At 35.3% G+C, this 5,771-nt stretch overlaps 1 long non-coding RNA gene across 2 annotated transcripts in view; it reads right to left on the bottom strand.

Annotated features, from left to right (window-relative positions):
• Positions 1–5,771, bottom strand: part of LOC107667043 (uncharacterized) — a 57,899-nt gene extending 52,128 nt beyond the window's left edge. For both annotated transcript variants that reach the window (XR_001631749.1, XR_001631750.1), the window contains exon 1: positions 5,550–5,771. This is a non-coding gene — a long non-coding RNA (uncharacterized LOC107667043). The remainder of the gene's footprint in view (positions 1–5,549) is intronic.

Here is a 5,771-nt window from a genome sequence, read left to right on the forward strand (position 1 = left end):
CAAAACTTGCTCTCATCTGAAAAGAGGACTTTGGACCACTGTGCAACAGTCCAGTGCTTCTTCTCCTTAGCCAGGTAAGACGCCTCTGACGTTGTCTGGGTTCAGGAGTGGTTTAACAAGAGGAATACGACAACTGTAGCCAAATTCCTTGACACGTCTGTGTGTGGTGGCTCTTGATGCCTTGACCCCAGCCTCAGTCCATTCCTTGTGAAGTTCACTCAAATTCTTGAATCGATTTTGATTGACAATCCTCATAAGGCTGCGGTTCTCTCGGTTGGTTGTGCATCTTTTTCTTCCACACTTTTTCCTTCCACTCAACTTTCTGTTAACATGCTTGGATACAGCACTCTGAGAACAGCCAGCTTCTTTGGCAATGAATGTTTGTGGCTTAGCCTCCTTGTGAAGGGTGTCAATGATTGTCTTCTGGACAACTGTCAGATCAGCAGTCTTCCCCATGATTGTGTAGCCTAGTGAACCAAACTGAGAGATCATTTTGAAGGATCAGGAAACCTTTGCAGGTGTTTTGAGTTGATTAGCTGATTGGCATGTCATCATATTCTAATTTGTTGAGCTGCATCTGTTCATGTGGTAATTTTCATTTGCGTGAACTATCCCTTTAACTGTCAAAGCCACATCATTACTGATTTTCTGGAGATCAGCCATTGTACAGACTGCGCGAACACTCTCAATAGGTAAAATTATTTCTCTCCTAAAATATCTTAATTTCTTAAAATCATAGCTTTCAAATTGTACATTTCCTACTAATCAAATCATGTATTTTTTCTTTCTTTTTTTTTAGTTAAACAGAACATGTGCTGTTAGTGTGACCAGCTCTGTTCAGTTGAGGATACTTCTCTGTAAAAGAAATGTGTCCAGCATGATGCATCATAGCAAAAAAAAAAAAACACACGTATTGCAAAAGGTCATGTGTATTGTTCCAATTGCGCCATTTTGCTACCGCTTGGCGGACTTTTTCTGTCACTTCACTTGACGTTAGGAGGCCTAGAGTGTGTGTGTGTGTGTGTGTGTGCTTAAGCAAGCTACGACTGCGGTGAGTATGTTTGATTATGACTTCGGTTAAATGATGTCAGAGTGTTTTAATAAACGGTATATTCCTTAACAGAATAGAACAGAATACAAGTATTTCATAAAAAAGTTTCTTTAGCTGTAAGACAGTGGGGACGTTTGCTAATTAACTAAATTATTTGATTGGACATTGGAATATTCGCGAAATTTAAAACAATACACACATCATTGAACCGTTTACAGTCAGGTCAAGTAGTTAAACGTTTGTTTATCAGTTGAATATTCCTTTATTTTTTATTATTCTCTTAGATGTTTTTTTTTAAATCGTGAAATTCAACAGCTGCTCGATCGAGTTGATGCCCATTTTCCCCACGCTTTTTTCTTTTTATAGGCATAATTTAGACAGCTATTTAATTAAAGAGACCCACTTCTAATAAGCTACCCGTAAAATACAGGAAAAATCCATATCTATTTTTTTGCCCAACAAATGTCACACATAGCCGAATAAACACATAAGTGTGCAGTGTGGACTAACAGAATAATAATAATAATCAATTTCAGAATTAGTAGTAGAGAAGCCCGTTTGCATGGGATTGCATTTTAATAACTTTGTTTCCAAAGCGACGGATGTGTGGCTATCGCGCGCTGTAATCCCGCGCATTTTTAAACACGAGCTCGTGTCCCCACATTAAACAGAAGAAGAGGTTCTGCAAATATAAGGTGAATGGGGAAAAAAATTGTCAATGCGTCTGTCCGTGAAGGCGAATTGCATAGATTACCGAAAGCTGCTGCTCAAGGTGAACATATATTAATATCTACAAATATAATATTACATATACTATCAGAGTTTAGACAGATAACCTATTATATTTTAGACATTATTAGACATATCATTAATTGATTTTTATAGGTTATTAATATTGGCATTAAGATTATAAATGTTTTATTTTTAAAATGCTATTAATATAAATAATGTTTCATAATTTATGATCAAAGGCTACATAATAAATAATCCTGTCATATAAAATGTATGGCATTTAAAAGAGTTAAAATAGTTAATAGTAGGACAAATAACAGGCACATGTTGCTAATGTATAACTATACGTGTAGTCATAATTTAAGTTAAAGAAATTCACCTCATCCAAAATTGTCTAAAAAATTATAAATGGTACCAGACAGAATGAAATGCTTAAGACACACTTACGTATTCTGATAGAGTTCTTTAGAAATAAATAATCAATTTAACATTTTTTCATGTTTTATTGTTGAGCTGCCAAGTTGTCATGTGTGGAAATTATTAGTTAGTGTCTTATTCTTTATTTGTGTCCTTCAAGCCTGTCATGGCATTTATTTATTTATTTATTTATTTATTTTTGAGGGGTGTTGAATGGGTTTTACCCATAGACTGTATTACCCCTATGGTTTTACTACACTGAAGGTGGCAACCCTAACCTCTAACCAAACATTGATTAGATTAACTTAAACAGCCTTTTCTACAAGCATTATTATACATACTTCTCTGTTTTTTGTTGTTGTTGTTTTTTTCCAGATCCTGAATAGCTGGCAGGTGTTCTTCTATATACCATGTAAGTAATTTAAATGTATTATTTTGCGATATCCAAATATAGTTTTGCTGAGGATATTGAAAGCAGATTATGTAAATCATGATGCATCATATCACATTAGAAATGTAATTGCAAATCTCTGAGTTGTCAAGTGGGCCAAGCAGCACTTTATTGGTTAACTGCTCCATAAAAAAGGAAAATAATAGAGATGCACCAATATTTATAGGCCGATAGTTTATAAACAGCCAACAGTTAGGGCCGACATATCCTGTCAATCAAAAGAGGGCAGGAAAAAACAATGAATTTGTGCTTTGTCTAAAGAAAATGTTAAGAAACCAGTTTGATGTTCAATTAGTAGTAATTATATTAATTAATAAGATTCAGAAACTTTAGAAATATTAATTTATTCTTCAGAGATTTTAGTTAATGTGACTTGATATTAATTTCAGTAACCTGCTTGTGTCTATAACTAATACCAGTTACTCTAAAAATGTATTTGTGAATTGCAAATTCTATTTGCATTTCTTTCAAAATTGTGTAATTAATTATCATTAATTTAAAACATTGGTCTCAATTCCTGGAGGGCCACAGCTCTGCCAAAGTCCCTTTCAAGGAAAGTCTGTTCACTCGGCCACCATATTTGCAACACCTATTTCGGGCATCCAAGACCACATTACTAGACACTCGTGAGTGGGGGATGCGGGAGAATAAAATGATTCACGGGACTCCCGCAAAATAGAAATATCTAAACATAAAATATCTAAAACAAATTAATTGTTATTCATCTATTGCACAAAAGCTACATGAACTATTATAAAATATAAACGATTAACAGGTGCAAGCGTATGCAGAGTTTCTATTTAGGCTACAACACGTGTTTGCTGAGCAACACAGTGCTGAAATTTGCGAATCCTCTCATTATAACACACGAATTGTAGACATTATGAAAGATTCATTATGCATATATTTATTGTGTTATAACAGAGATTTGTGAGATTGCGATGAACTGAGATGTCTTTTAGAGATTGTTCTGTGAATGTTGAAGCTTTAATAACAAATATTTATCGGGAGTGTATGCTGGGATTTCATACATTTCATGGAGAAAAAAGTAACGTAACTAGTAATGTAACTAATTATTTTTGAAATAAAGTAATCAGAACAGTAACGTGATTACTTTTAAAAGGAGTAATCAGTAATCAGTAATTTGATTACATTTTCAGAGTAACTTGCCCAACACTGAAGGCTACACGTGACATTTCTCACTAGCGAGGTAATAACAGCGCTGTTTAGAGACGCTGCTGCAGAACACTGTTAACGGACGCACGGAGCTAGCCTAATTCACACAAGCTCTCTCTCTCTCTCTTTCTCTGTGTGTCTCTGTCTCTCTCACTCTCTTTCTAATAACATCATTAATAACTGCAATCAATAATTTGATTACATTTTCAGAGTAACTTGCCCAACACTGGTGTTAAAGCTGCTGCTGCTTATTTTAAAGTGCAATTTTAAAAGACATTTAAAAGTTACATTTATGTGAATCAATAGGAAAATAAATAATGGTAATGGTAAATATTACAATTAATGATTAGTAATTTCAGCTTGTACCCTTTTTATTACACCCATAGTAATAATATACATTCACACACAAATGCAAAAAGCAACATTTCTTGTACCTTGCCATTTTCAAAATTAAAAAAAAACTGCATGGATCCATTTTGTGTGTGTATGCAAATTTATATGAGAAGGATATAAAGTACACCATTGCAATGTATGTAAAAAATGTATCTATGTCTATTCTATCTATGATACATTTTTTCTGTTTAATTTGTAAATGTTAAAAAACAACCAAATATATGAATGTAAAAATGTATATATTTTAAAAGAACGATGAACAATAGTGGGATCAAACATAGTATTATTTTAAGAGTACTTCAGGTTAATTATAATTAAATGTACACTGTTAAAAATTCAACTGACATTTTAAGAAAAGTGCTACTTGTATTCTGATCAAGTGCACAAGGACTGCATGCAGTTTAAACGTTTCTGTCCTCCACCTTTTGTAAGCTAACTATTGCTCGACTTTTATTATTATATTTGTAGTAAATGTATTTATCCACTTGTTACGTATCCCAAACTCCGAAAGTACAAGCAGTTAAGGCACATTTAACTCTGACACTTGTTACAACACAATCATGTTGAAAACCAATTTCACTCGAGCTACACTTGGGCTGTGTCTCAAACCCTGAGATATGACAGCATTTATGGAATTGACAGGCGCGTTCGAACATTCGATATCCACATGAGGCTCAAAAATGCTGTCCAGCTAGGCAGCTCACTAGGTTTTGAAACACAGCCTGCTCTTGCTCAAGTAACACTTAATTCTGAAAGCTTCTGTTCTCAACTCCATAGCCCAACCGGATGATAGACTGCACTGGACTTTTTTTAATGCACGGAATAATTCTTGCGATATTCTGAACGGTTTTCGTACGCGTTAATAGTGAAGAGATGCACCAGTAGAAGTTTTTTTTTTGTGGTTGAAGGAACACGTGGGGAAAAGTCCCCTATACAACACTGTATCACCGAAAGAAATCTCGGCTCGCAAACTTTTACGCCATCGATAACGAACACACAGAGATTTCAATACATCGTTTTTGCGCATCACGGCACACCAGAACGGTCACACACATGTAACGTTAGCGTTAGTGTTAAAGTGTTGTTTCCACAAACAAAAATGAACAGCGTAACAACTTGCTAGCCACAGGGCTAACTTCTGAAAAAGTACTTGAAGACTGAAAATAGAATTAATCCCCCGGACAGCAGTTATTAGACACGCGAGCAATTATGCTGTTTGTTAACTTGCTTATTACGCCGTTAAAAACAATAAGGCAACAGTTAGATAACAAAGAAAAACTGTCCATGTGTCCTAAAATGTTGCAGAATGCTGGAAGAGAATGAACTTACCGGGGTTTGACAGAGACGCGATAAACGCGGAAATCTGTGCGCGATAACAAATTCAACTCTTCACGCGATCTTGTATATCATGAGCGCGTGCTATAAAACGTACTGTAAATAACCAACAAATATATCACTCCGCCAGCGGTACTAACTTCAGCTGCAAACACTGTACTGGGAGCAACGCCGCCGTTTCGTGCCCGGTTTACGCCGCCTTTCTCCGCGGAGCTG

Source organism: Sinocyclocheilus anshuiensis, unplaced genomic scaffold (assembly GCF_001515605.1).
Source record: "Sinocyclocheilus anshuiensis isolate Anshui unplaced genomic scaffold, SAMN03320099.WGS_v1.1 scaffold615, whole genome shotgun sequence".
Taxonomy (NCBI): Eukaryota; Metazoa; Chordata; class Actinopteri; order Cypriniformes; family Cyprinidae; genus Sinocyclocheilus; species Sinocyclocheilus anshuiensis.